The 14589-nt window shown below is 39.9% G+C and overlaps 1 long non-coding RNA gene across 3 annotated transcripts in view; it reads right to left on the bottom strand.

Moving 5' to 3' along the window:
- The window catches only part of LOC141419635 (uncharacterized), a 77886-nt gene that overhangs the window by 50991 nt on the left and 12306 nt on the right, over nt 1-14589 (bottom strand). For 2 of the 3 annotated variants that reach the window (XR_012444260.1, XR_012444259.1), the window contains exons 2-5: nt 13343-13554; nt 4623-4712; nt 3937-4151; nt 2831-2931 (exon numbers count right to left, since the gene is read on the bottom strand). This is a non-coding gene — a long non-coding RNA (uncharacterized lncRNA). Of the gene's footprint in view, nt 1-2830; nt 2932-3936; nt 4152-4622; nt 4713-10149; nt 10235-13342; nt 13555-14589 lie in introns of all 3 variants that reach the window. The other variant, XR_012444261.1, reaches the window with a different exon arrangement.

Genomic DNA, 14589 nt, shown 5'->3' with positions numbered 1-14589 from the left:
CTGCACTGAAGCCTTAAATATTTACCCTAGAGGCAGGAAAAGTATATTTCCATGAAAAGTATTACAAATGCTCATAGGAGCTTCATTCACAAGAGCTCCAAATTGGAAACAACCCAAAGATCCAACAACAGATAAATGGATAAAGCAAACAATTGTGCAGTCATATAGTGGGTTACTATTCAACAATCAAAAAAAGAATAAATAAGGCTGGGGGTTCAGCTCAGTGAGTAGAGCAGTTGCCTAACAAGCTCAAGGCCCTGGATTCAATTCCAACTACTGCAAAATAAATATTAATGAGCCATGGATACATGCAACAAAATAGAAATAAATACTATGAATGAAAAAGCCAAACTCCCCCACCCCACCCCCAAAATTAAGCAGACAAAAACACTGCAATGAGTCCACTTAGATAATTTTATGGGACATGAAACTTAAAGTACTTTAAGTGCTGTATTTGCCTAGGGATGGGCATTAGGAGGAATAGGGAGGATAGGACTAGAGAACAAAAAATGCTATGTCCTAGGAAATGATGGTAATGTTGAGGTCTATCTGCTTATTTTAGGGGACATACTTGGGTGTAATTACAATAGAGCAAAGTATACGGTATTGCAATTTTGAAACTACCGAATTCTGTATCTGACATCAAGACACTTTTATTTAACACTTGATAAATGAATGGTGATTCTCAAAAATTGACTATGGAATGAATACGAACATGGTGACCATGAAAGAATCCATATTACTACCTCAAATTCCTAAAGACCTTCCCAACAACTGCGTGTTTCAACACACATGGGAGGGATACATGGAATCACTGACTACTGTTTAAGCAGGTGTTATCACTGAAGGTCCCAGCGATGCTGAGGGTGAGCGCTCTCACCCCCACGTCACACAGGGGGAAGCTGGGCTCAGAGAGTCCCTCCCTGTCTTACCCTCCCACACCCCACCTGTACATGGAAAGCAGCTCCAGGACACCACCCTCCCTGGGCCCAGGAGGGTCCCACATCTCTCTCTCACCACACATCCCGGCACCGAGTCCCAAAACGGGAAGGAGCCGACCTGGGTCTGTGATCCCTGCGTCTCTCCACCCCCCGGGGGGTTCATTACCCCCCACCGCGGGCACCCACACCCTCAGCCTGCTGCACACAGCTGGAGGCGGGAGCCTGCTCTGTTCCAACCAGTTCACGCAGGTCTCCATTACAAAGTCGTCATGGTCGCCAGGGTCGCTGTGATGACGTCAGGTTTCTATGGCAACCGCGATGCGCAGACTGGTCATCCCACCGGAAATACTCTCGTTTTGTCCTTAGGTCCCCTTGCTTTTCATTGAGCACCTTCACCTTTCATTGCACCATTTTAAAAAGCCTACTACTTAGAGGAACCAGGCTGGGACCTAGGCAATTAATTGTGGGAACTCTGCTCCTTAAGGTGGAGGAAAGGAAGTCCTTGTTAGGAATTTTGTCTGCTCTAAAAGTAATCTTAGGATGAATAGAAGTACTTCACACGCATGTATGACAATAAAATAATGAAACCCCTTCAAATATGATTTAAAGGGAGTGAGGGAGGGAAGGATATGAAAGAGTAGTAGGATGAATTAGATCAAAGTATATTACTTGGACATATGCAAGTATCACAACGAAACCCCATTGTACAGTTAATATATGACAATTTTTTAAAAGAGAGAAAAAATAAAATTGACCTTAAGGTATTAGTACAAGTACAGAAAGCCAAAGAGATTTCCTAGGTCTCTTAAAGATGAGCTAGCCCTCTGATAATGACATGTAAAACTCAAACACCACACTATGCTCTCTGCATGGATGTGTGTGATTACAAAGCATGTGCTGGATGGCAGAGGTTGCTCACCACAGAGAAAACTTGCTAGCCTGGGCATCTTGAGTAGCCAGTGACAGATCTGCAGCAAATGTGTCAGTTCATATACTGCTTGTGATGGCTAATCTCTGGTCTCCCTGTGTTTATCCTAAGTTCATTTCTAGCAGGGAGTCAGACTTTGTGCTCCTTCTCTTGCATCAAAGAAGATTTATTGCAGAGCTGGAAGCAGAAGCTGTCTGATGCCAGTGTTTCTCTCATTCTTCATGAAAATTTAAATTTATGGGGAATATTGGGTTGTTTGTACATTGTGGGTCGGGGAGAGCCTCCAATTCCAGAGAGAAGGGAGATAAAGGGATACTTCTCCTAGACAGGGATTGGGGGAGGTCTATAGGTCCATCTAGGAGTAGAGACCTGAGCACTACTCCACATCAACCCTTGGAGTAGCTCTGTGGATAGTCCCTTATGACTGGGCATTTAGTCAAGATTTAGATTTTTCTGTTTGGATTGAGGGGTGGTTGAATCAGGGTCAAGAGGCCTGAAGTCACGGAGCCAGCTGGAGAAATGGTCAGATTGACCCTAAGCAGTATGAATGGATGAGTAACGGCAAGACGGGTTTTTCCAGGCTGTTTGGTAGGTAATTTCCTACAAGTGGGACTGCTTTGTCAAAGAACATGAATATTTAGCATTTTAATACTTACTATTTAGTTGGACTTAAAAATCTCTTTGATAATGTGTTCCATATAACTACAAAGTGAGAGCCCCTGTTTTTCTATATACATACAAACAAGTGTTCATGATTTTTTAAATATTTATTAATCTGATATCCTATTGTTTGCATACTAAGTTTCATTTTATTTTTTCCCTGTTATATTCACCTATAAATGGTGTAGTTCACATGTGCATGTTAAATGATCAACTAGTAGTCCTACTTTATGCCTCCAATTATGTCCTAGAATAATTCTGGAGTCTGACAATAAAACCTGATCATTGAGCTTGTACTTACATTGCATCCTGTTTAAATTGAAAACGTGGAGTCATGAGAAATCCATACACTGCTGAGAGAGGACACTGGTGCAACTTCTTTGTGGACACACTTGGCAGCATCTGTGAGAGAGTAAAGTGACACCGCCAGCTGCTGCTCTCTTAGATACACACTTAAAGAATCTCAGGCATGTGTGCAAGAATGGTAACACAGCATGGCTACACTATGAAAATACCCTCAAGTCACTTTATTACACAGAAACACAATTCTCAGAATAAAACATGTCAAGAATTGATAAATGTATTACTTACATAGTTAGAGCTAAAATATGTAAAGCAATTGTGTGTTTTGTTCAGGGGATGTATTGAAGACTAGACAAGAATGTCTGGATAGTGGTTTCCTCAGAAGTGTGAGGAAATGGGATAGATTAAATAGAACCATACACTCCACAGTGTTTTACTTCATAACCTTAGTTGTGTACATATTTGGCTATAATGGTATTAACAATACCTTTTTTGAAAAGTTTGAAATTTAACATATTCTACTTGAATAAAGCTCTAATGTATTTTAGCTCAGATTAACAAGTAATCCATTGTCCATTTAGAAAATGCATTCAAATACCACTAGGAATATATTCATAACCTTCAGCTATCATGATATAGCTTGTAAAAGCTCTTACGTGATATATTCTCCCCAGTTACCTCTACACACACACACACACACACGCTATATAAAATTCAGTATGGCTTTGACTTCACTAAACTGTATCAATTTTCTAGATGGGCAATCACAAATCTCAGTTCCTAGAGATTAGTCCACTTCTATGCCATGTGGCTCCCTCCATTTCCCAGATAGCAATAGTGCATTGAATTTTTCCTGTGCTTTGAATGTTTCCTCTAACTTCCCCTCCTCAGCCACACTCAAAGGGAAAGGAACTGCGCAAGGGTAAGCATCATTGAATGTCATCTTAGAATTCTGCCTAACACATAGAAATTAAAATTAAAAAAAAATACTCAAACTTCAACAGTGGTGACCAGACTTAGACTGTGTTTTCAGAACCAAAGTTCAGGCCACTATTATAGGTATCACTGTGCTAGAGAGAGGTCAACACAGTGGAAGTGACTCACCTGAGATCTTGTATTAAGGGATGTCTGGTCTCCTGACTCCAGTCTTTGGTCCAGCATCCACATCACAAAAGGAAACAGGACAATGATGTTCGTTCTTTCTTTCTCCGGGGAAGGAGAGCGGGGAACAGAAGGTTCTCCAGGAGCTTCCTTTGCCTTTGCTCTGTAATGACCCTTCTACCTTGGAATAGATGGAAAACTATTCCTCCGATGTCCAGCTAGATGGTAAATAAGAGGACAGGAAAACAGAGTGGTAATAGGAAATGGTGTCATGACTCTTGCCTCTTCCACAACTCCCAAAGGTAACTCATTCTTCTACTACTCAGTGCTAACCCAAAGCTCACACATTCTGGGATCTGTTTCAGTGCTTTCTGCTCCCTTTCCACAGCCTCTCTATGAGTTTGGGTCAATGGTGTCTGCTCCTGGCAGGGAGAATACAAAAGGGCCAGGACTGATATGTGTTGGAGTCCTACTGTATCCCAAATGCCCGCTACAGGTTTTCTCATTTACTGTGAGTCTCATTTCACAGACAACCAAGCACAGGCTCACAGAAACTAAGACCCTCTCCACATAAGCACCAGGATGAGAAATAGACCCATCTCTTGCTCTCTCATGATATAACCAGCAGCTTCCCATTTGGAAGGCAATTGTTTTCAACTTTCCTGGTATTGTGCCCTGTGGGTACTCACTCAACAGCCACCATGTTGGGGAAGATGCCAGTGGAGATGAAATCTTTTGCATCAGGAGGCATGGCAGTGGGGTCGTGTGCATGAGTTTAACTGTAGAGAGAAATTGAGAACATGAAAGCATGTGGAACAAGAGGAAACAGGGCAATGATTTTCTTTCTTTCTTTCTCCAGGGGAGAGAGCAGCGAACAGAAGGTTCTCCAAAAGCTTTGTTTGCCTTCCTCTCTGTTTTTGCCCTTTCCTCACTCCTTAATCTCAGCTCTTTGTGACAACAGATGACATAGAGAGAAGTTGGGGATCCAAGTCACCCTGAGAGGGAACAGAGAAATAAGACATTCCCAGCATGAGAACAAGATCAGAAAATCCAGGCACTGGAGGCCAAACCCTGAATGTTGGCTCATCCATCAAGTGCCCAGTCTCCACCTTCATCTGGTTGCCATCACTTTGCCACACAGCAAAGACACACATATCAAATACATATATTCCCAATATGAGGCTAAGAGAGTGAAGATGTGTACCATGAGATGAGAATGTCCCAGAGTTTCTGGTTGGTGTCTGGCACCTGCCCAGGGAGATCTCCCATTTCTCACTTGAGCATCCTGTCCAGCAGATGCAGTGTGAAGATTTGTTCTCACCCTTCAGGAACTCAAAGGAAACATAGAAACATGAGGGTGAAGTAAGGAAACAGGAAAAAATGGGAAACACAAAGACATGGGATGGGTGGTGACTTCTATTGAATGAAAGTGATATAATCACCTTTGTCTCTTGCCCTAGCCCCATGAGGACACTCACTCTACCACATAGAGTACCGCATGGATTCATGGTGAAAAGAGAAATGTGCCAGTATTTCCGTTCTCTCCATATTCTCTCTAGGTAAATGGAAAATAGTTCCTATACCCTGGAGAAACTTAACAAACACTGCCTTAACAAAATGAAGAAAGTCAATATACCAGTGTTGTCACATATGTATCGTAGTACTCCCATGGTGCAATGAGAAGGACATGTCAACCCTGTGGTATTTTTTCCTCAAACCCTTAGAATGGTCTATATTGAGAGAGATGACTGTCTAAGCCTTGCTTCTCATGACTGTCAGGGTCATAAAAGCATTGTGGCAGTTCCTCAAATAGATAAATATAGAATTACTGCATGCCCATCAATTCCACTCCTAGGTACATACCCAAGAGACATGAAAACATATGTCTACATAAACACTTGTACACAAAAGTTCATAGCAACGTTACTCAAAATAGCCCCAAACTAGAAATCATCAAAGGACCATCAACATATGACTGAACAAACCAAATGTGGTATATTCATACAACAGATTGTTATTCAACCATAAAAAGGAATGAGTAGTTCTACATGTTAAAATATGTATGAGCCTTGAAAACATAGTGTGAAGTGATAGAAGCCAGATGCAAAAGACTAAATATTGTAAATTCAATTTACATGAAATGCTGAGAGTAGAAAAATCTACAGAAAGAGAGAAAGCACAGCTGTGGATTCTGGGGCTGTGGATAGGTGCAAGTTTAACTGTATTACAGCTCAATGGGGTTTTTGAGATGACAGAAGCATCTAAAACACAATTATGCTAGTGGATGCACAACTCTATACATTTAATAAAAATCATCAACCTTAAAAATGTGTAGATTTTGCCTTCAAATTATATTGCAAGAAAGCTGCTAAAAAGTGATGTTGGCCCGGTCTCTTTTTTCTTGGGGGTGAAGTGAGGATTGAATTCAGAGCCCTGTGCATAGTCAGTATGTGTTCTACCACTAGGCTGCATTCCCAGCCCCTGGTCTTCAGCTGTACCCCAGGAATGACCAAACTTTTTCATGCAAAGGCTTGATGCATATGTGTATATATGTATATAAATCTGGCTGCATCCCAGCTTTGCTGACTCTATGCCCCTTAGGCTTCAAACCAATCACCTTCCCCTCTCCCTAACATGCTTCCTCAGACTGCCCTTATACAGGAAGCCTGACTTATCTCTGATCACTTTCACAACTTCAAATTGTGCTGGTGGCTTAAGAACAGTTCCACAGCCGAATCCAAGACCTGCTCTCTGTGACAGGAAGTCAGTGTTATCCCTTTCTTCAAAACTCTCCAGATTTTTTCACATGCTTTCATTTTAGGAAGAATAAATTGGAAGCACCTCTCTGGGTGTCAGTATGGTAGTACTTATCAAAAGGCTACACAGGTACACACCCTTTGTAGAAGTCTACCTTCAGGACAGAGTGAAAGATGTGGGTAAAGATCTGGCTATAGGAGAATTCCCTCCATTCACTTCTTGTTTGAATTTGGGAAAGGAGGCCAAACAGGATGCAAAACCATGAAGAAGCAAAAGTGAAGCAGGAGAGATTAAGGGAAATGGGGCATGGGAAACAAAAGCCAGAATCTAAGAGAAACACTATATTAATGAATAACTTGATTAAAAAACATACATGTCTTTCTCTTTGGTTTCATACTCCCTCACTGACCTGAAGCATATAATAGAAAAGCAATATTTCTGACCTGGCCCAAGTGATTATTATGGGAACTGAGTGGGTATATCTTGAAGAAAGATACTTACCCCTGGGAAAAACATTTGGGAAAGTGACTCCCTTAATTACAGAAATGCTTACAAAAGAAAACTACTTATCTTTAGAAAAGACACCTATCTTGAAAGGAGCATCTGGTGAAACCCATCCTTTTGAAAGGATGTTCAACGAGAATAGACATCTATGTCACAATGACCCAAATTTAGCAATAAATTTAGACTTAATATCTCTGGGCCCAACAGATAATGTCAAGACGCTAGAACAATAGAAATGATTAAACATACCAGGTGCTCAAAACAAAGGAAAGGCCTTGTCTCAAAAAACGTTTAACAGAACTCCCACTTTTTCTACCATAAATACCCTGAATGTTAAAATACTCAATATACCTCTTTTCATGTGCCCTCTCCCATGCCTGGGTATGTACTGTCCTTTCTATTGCCTTACTAAAAAATTCTCCTGGTCTCTATCTACATGTGTCCTGAAATTCCTTTCTGCAACAACATCAAGAACCTGGTAACCCAAGCTGGGGACTCCTTCCTCTGAGGTGTCTTCCTTGGCTCACCTTGGACCTGGTGACAGAGAGAAGTGTGGTTGTTAACATGCACACACACATACATACATTCTCTCTTATACTAACCAGGTTCTGGTATCACTATAGTTCTCCCATGACAGTTTTCTACACTCAAACAGGGCATGTTCCTCTCATCTTGCAGTCACACATACTCTACTCAACTGTATACTTCAGCAATGTATACAATGTGAAAATGCCATCCATATAAGGTGTATAATAGAGAGTATTAGAACACTCTATATAATCAGGGATTGTAAAAATTATGTTACTTCCATAGGATAGAATTCTAGCTGACAATAAAAATAAAGTTGGATAAAAATAATGACCAGAAGTGATATGTTGCCTGTCAGATTAGCAATGGTTCACATTATTCCAACATGTGGAGAAACAGATACTTTCATACCATATTATTAATAATATACATATTTGGGATGTATATATTTTATGGTTTAGAAGAATATTTTGAGAAACTTATTGTAAAGAAAGGTTTACAAGTATACTTGCATATGTATGGACAAGGTTATTAAACTATAGTTTGTAAATTAAAAATTGTAAAGGAATTAAATTTTTATAAGAATACAGGTAAAATGAACTTGGTGGCATTCATATGATAAAAAAGCCATTTGATGTAAAAACAACTAAAATTATGCTGTACACAAATTTAAAATGTTATCATAGAAATGTATGTACATTTAAATATAGTCATCATAAAGGCAAAGGTAGGCTACAAAGAACACAAGTGGCCTGGATTCGTTTTTGCTCATATATATTTCTAGTTATTTATCAAGCAGACTTTAAGCATAAAATAAAAAAGATCATTCTGTTCCTCTCACATATAGCTTTCTCTTCGTGATAATGATGGATTGCACTTTGTGTCTGAAGGCACTCACTGGAAAAGACCCTTTTATACACCCCGATTTCCAGAAAGTTCTGAAGGATGGGCTTGCCCAAAGCCCCTCCCTCCCACCTTCCTGCTCAGATGTTCACGCTGCAGTTCAGATTACAGACACCAGAAGGCACCAGTGTACCACTGCTATCAAATTTCTTTACAAAGAAGCTTCTACAATAAACAGAAAAATATGACACTACCCTTAAAACCAGCTTTTACAGCTTTTACAGAATGATTCTAATGCTTTTGAAAAAAGTTAGATGCAAAAAAACTACCCTAATAGCATATAAGGACAGGTTAGTTCTACCGTGCCTTGCAGTCACCAGCTGGCAAAGTCAAGGCAGGCTATAGGTGAGTGACTGAGAGAGGATAGTAGTTGCCTCTGAACTGACTTTGGGAAGCAGTACCACAGTGTGCTAGGGTGGGATGATGGAGGGAGGCGGAAGAAGATCTGAAAAGCCTTGCAGTGGTTGAGTAATAGAGGATAAATAGCCTCCTCTCTGGGAAGAATCCCTCTGCAGTATGCACACATCAACCTACACTGACAAGGGAAGAAACAGATCGGTGAATGCCATCTAGGTCTGAGGTCAACAGCAAATGGAACTGCTTTAATACATATGAGAAATTTCCAAACTAGTATCACGTTAAAACATTCCATCATTTATGTTGCTCTTTGCAAAATGTATTCCTTTCATTAAAAAAAGACAAAGAAAAATGGAGATGGGTATCATCTGGTGGCCAGATAAAGATTGCAACTTTGAGTGTCTCAGACCAGACAGATGAAGAAGGTAGGGTCACAGGTTGGAGTTTGGTTCCAACATATCAGCCAGAGTTTTCTGGAACTGCTGAACTAATGGAAGGAATCTCCCTGCGGTTATCATTGTCTGGGATATCTAAAACTGAGATTGGTTCCAGCCTCCCACCTGAACTGAGATAAAACTGCACCTGTGAGTGCTCAGTGTCCTCTAAGGAAGGTAAGGGATGGACTCCTTCCAATCCTGCCACTTACCTGGAGAAGTGACTTAGGCTTTCTGAGCCTGAGCTTGGTCATCTGTGAAATTGGACTGACTAGGCCATTCTTACAGAGCTGACCTGAGGGCAACTAAGAAAACCTGCCCAGTTTCCATGGCATTAAGTGGGATTTTAATGGCCCTTTAAATGTTGCAACACAGCAGTAGGGGCTGTCTGTGCCTTGCGGCTCAGTTGGGCAACATAAAAATCATTTCTCATTGTTTCTTCTAATGAGAACATAGATATCTATACTGATGAAGTAAAGAGTTCTCTCTGATATGCCTTGAGTTCAAAGTTTTGGGAATAAAATGTTCTTTCCATTTTGGGGCCTTCCATAATCTGATAAGAGCTGTTTCACCTCATGCTTCTGAGCAAACACAAATGCAGGTCCCAACCTGGAAAGACAGGTCCATCTGTGACCTGGGAGCTCACACCAGGCTCACACCAGGAAAGCAAGGTGTCCAATGGCTGCTCCCAGACTGCTTGGCATGTTAACATAAATCCAGGAAAATCGTGTACCTTTCTTGCAGTGACCAGTGCCAGGTACCCAGAACCTGCATAATTTAGCCATGTCACACCAGGATTTCACCTATGTGCTTGCATCCTAGGAGAAAAAAACCCAGGAGATATTGGCATTTCTTTGACACATAATAGTCCATCCTTTCATTTGCCAATAGCTAAATATTTATTGAGGTTAAAACTTATAGCATCCCATCGGCGGTATCTCATGAATTTCATAGTGAAAATGGAATTACTTTCATGCTAACTTGTAAACTTGCTCAAGTTTCAAAAGATTGAAGATATTCAATAACGCTTCCTGGACACTTCCTTACTCATTCAGTAACAAGATCAATCCACCCTCTCTTTCTTTCTCTCTCCCCTTCAAATTCAAAGTACCAAAAAATGTTTTCTATATTCACTGCTAACGTTCTTCACTTTCTACTCACTCCTTATCCCAGTGAACTTGGCTTCTATCCCCAGGACTGCATGGAACATGCTCTCACCAAGATCACAAATCACCTTTTTGTCAGTTGGTACTGTTGTTTGAATAAATATACTATCATATGGAGTATTTTTTTATGGTACTGGAGTTTGAACTCAAGGCCTCATGCTTCCTAGACAGGTGCTGCACCATTTTGAGCCCCACTCCCAGCCCTTGAGTATTATTAATGATGTCTTAAAATATGCATATTTATACAGACAGCTTCTCTCCCTTAACAATAAATCTTTGACAATTTCCAAGACTCTGAAGCATGATATACTAGGTACAAATGCAAGCTGTCCTACCGTCTAATGGTGCAGCCTAGGGCACAGTCTTTATTCTTTCTGTACCTCAGATTTTCACTTATACAATGAAGATTAGGATTGTAAGTGTGCTCTGAGCACTGAATGACTCAATACTGGTAAAGGATATGGAAAATAAGAAATTTGTACCAAATTTTACATTTAGTTTTACATATGATCATTAATATTACTTTTCTTACAGTCATGATAAAACAGGATATAGACTGATGTTTATTCACAATCAGTGACATTTGAGATATGTTATTAGTGAGAATAGTAGTTTCCTAGAGTTGCCATGACAAATTATTACAAACTTCATGGCACAAAACAACAGAAATTTATTCTCTCATATTTCTGGAGACTGAAGGCCCAAAATCAATGTGTCCACAAGGTCTCACTCCCTCTGAAGGCTTTGGCACTCCTAACTTTTGTTGATTCCAGATTTTCTTGATTCGTGGCAGCATACATCAATCTCTGTCTCCTTCACAAGACCTCCCCTGTGTATGTCAAATTTCCTTGTTGTTTCTATTACAAAGACAACAGATGTTGAATTTAGAGTCCACTCCAAACCTAGCCTGATGTCATCTCAAGATCCTAAATTACATGTGCATAGACTCCATATCCAAATGAGGTTGCATTCACAAGTACTGGGGACAAACACTTGGAAATATCTCATTGGGGGATATAATTCAACCCATTAGTGATAAAAGCAGTACAAAAAACTGAAAGAAGCTCCTCTATTTCATACATAAATATGAAAATTCACCCATACACAGATAAATAAACGCATGCATAAGAAAAATTGTGGAATAATATAATGAGATGAAATCATTAGTAGGGCTTTCTTTGATTGTTATGTTTGGGGAATTTTATTTTATATTATTACTTATGTTTTCTATTTTTCCTTATAATATCTATTGCTCTTGTAAATAAATAAAATAATTTTAAAAAACACTGGGAATCATAAGCATTTTCTGCCATAATCATAGGAAAGCCACTCACTTCAGGATGGGAACATCCCAGGGCACAGAAAGGAAAACAAGATGCTGGGCAACCCCTTCCACTGTATATAAGCCATTTCCCCAAATTACAAACCATATTCATTTTTTAAAATACTTTCTATCTCTGCCTTGTCAATTGAGAAAAAACATGTTACCCTAGTTTCATTTGTTTTTCTGTGCCATAATGAGCAGTAAGGCTAGTCTTATCTATGAGAGGCAGTAGCATGTACTGGTTAGATGTATTTACCCAGGGGCTCCACAGCCTGTGTTTGGATATCAGTCTCACCACTTGCTAGCTCTGGCCTTGCTGTTTCTCAGTTTTAAAGTTGGGCAACTATTAGCTCCTACTCTTAGATTGTGGAGAGGATTACCACTGACGACAGTATCTGCTACTGAGAAAGTCAGCAATAAACATTAAGCATTTCAATCACTATTTTCATGTCTAATATAACCACTAATGTTCCTGTGGCCTTTTTATTGTTATGTGGATTTATATTAATGGGCATTGATTCACTTTTGTAATATAATGATCATCATCTGATTCCTGTTCTTAAATAGTTACATTTGCATATATATTTGAATATATATTCAAAAGTGTTCATTTGAGAAACAAACTTTTTGAATATATAGTTGAAATTTTACTATGTTTATTTATAAGTAACAGAATTTTAAGGGTTTTTAATGATTTTTTTCCCTTTCATGCCTTTTCTGAGTTTTGTAGCAATACTGAGATTTAATCTCAGAGCCTTGCTCTTGTGAGGCAGGTGCTCTACCACCTAAGCCATGTCCCCAAGTCCTTTTTGCTTTAGTTAATTTTCAAATAGGGTCTCTTATGTCCTAGCCAATCTGGATTTCTATCCTCCTATTTAGGCTTCCCACGTATCTGGGATGATAGGCATGAACTACTATGCACAGCTTTTATTGGTTGAGATGGGGGGTCTCATGAAATTTTTGTCTGGGCTGGCCTTGAACCGTGATCCACTCAACCTCCACCTCCTGAGTAGCTAGGATTACAGGTCTGGGCCACTGTGCTTGTTTCATTTACTATTTTTATCTACAACAAGATTGCCTTAGTTTTGTAAGTGAAAAGAATAAATAAATATCCCCAGCCTTTCCTATGGGAAAGTAACACAACAATAGAATAGGAAAACCCTAAACCACGGGAATTAGCTAATAGGGTGGCTTTAGAACTAATGTATGCGTGTATCCATATGACAACCCCAGTTAGAGCAGTGTCGGGGAAGTTACAGCTGCCAGGCTCCGGGCAGGTAGGTCTCTTAAATGAGTCTCACATTCAGTGATCACACCAGGTCTCTATTGCCCAGGATTTCAGTAAAGGTTATGAAATGAAAAAAGTTTCAGAGCATGTTTCTCCCTGCACTATCCCAAGTAAAGCCCCCTGAACTGGCAGCAGTCTGTTTACCCACCTTATTTAGATCAGCAGTGGCTGCCACAGGGGAAGGAGGGTGAGGAACTGTGTGAAATCGCCCAGTGCTCAATTCCACAGCTTCCACAGGAAGAGATGCTGACACACCAGAATTGAGGGTAAACGTTGAGTCTCAGTTTCATTTGTCCCCAGACCCCACGTGTGATCAACACCTGGGAATTAAAACATCTTTGTGGTATCTCCCTTGTGCAACTGAAAATAATAAAAGAAAGGAAAATACACATGAGCCCAAAATCAGATCAAGTTCTAGATGAGCTACATCCCTAAATCAACCAAGGAGTTTGGACAATGGTCTGGTTGAATGCAAATCAACTCCTGGAAAACACTGTCTTCTTTAACCAGGATGTTCCAGATAAAGTTCCAGATATAGAAGCATAACAATGTAATGAGCAATCATATTGAGAAAATAGATAGAAAATTGGGCCAGAAAACAATAGGAAGATGTTTCATGTGCATTGTTTTGTTCTAGAACCTGGGAAACTTTTAAGACTTTAACACATTAGATTTTTTAAAGTGACAAAAATATTATCTGCAGAACATATAAACTGAGAAAATGGGTGTATGTTTTAGTAAGTACTAAAGAGGTTATACATGACCTGGAGCTGCATGTGGCAACTCCTACTATTGAGATGTAAATGTACATTTATCCTCCTCATGTTTCTTCCTTCCTGCTTTTCCATGAGATAGTCAGGAATCTATAGCCAAACCATGCAACAAAATAATATAATATTTCACTTAAGGGTAACCTATAAAAATGGTCTAAACAAAAGTCCACTAAAGAGGTACCAGTCTTCATCTTCAGAAAGAGAGAGAAAGAGATTCACAAACTAAAATAGCTAGCCCAGAGATAGTTCAAGGTCCATTAAAGAATCTATAGCAACACAAAGGAAATACCAGAGACTATTCACATAGAAAGGGTCTTTGATGAGATCAGCATATCTGAGAAGACCAAAGCAAGGATCAAAGAACAAAATTGGAAGTTATTGCTATCAGCCACATGATGGGACCACCATAGTCCTCAAAGGCCAGCTACGCAGAGGAATCTAGCATCCCTCACCACTAAGTAACCAACAGCCATTCTGGCAAGGGAACTCCAGAGAAGAAGACATAGATGCATACTCCTTCTTTCCCAAAAAGGAGCAGCCACTGTTGAACTGCACAGGGAAAGGAGCCACCGCTTCTCCAAACCCCAAGCATTCCCAGATCCAGAGCTGTACTTATTCCATG

Source organism: Castor canadensis, chromosome X (genome assembly GCF_047511655.1).
Source record: "Castor canadensis chromosome X, mCasCan1.hap1v2, whole genome shotgun sequence".
Lineage (NCBI taxonomy): Eukaryota > Metazoa > Chordata > Mammalia > Rodentia > Castoridae > Castor > Castor canadensis.
The sequence above is the reverse complement of the archived record's forward strand: the minus strand, read 5'-3'. Positions and strand labels throughout refer to the sequence as shown.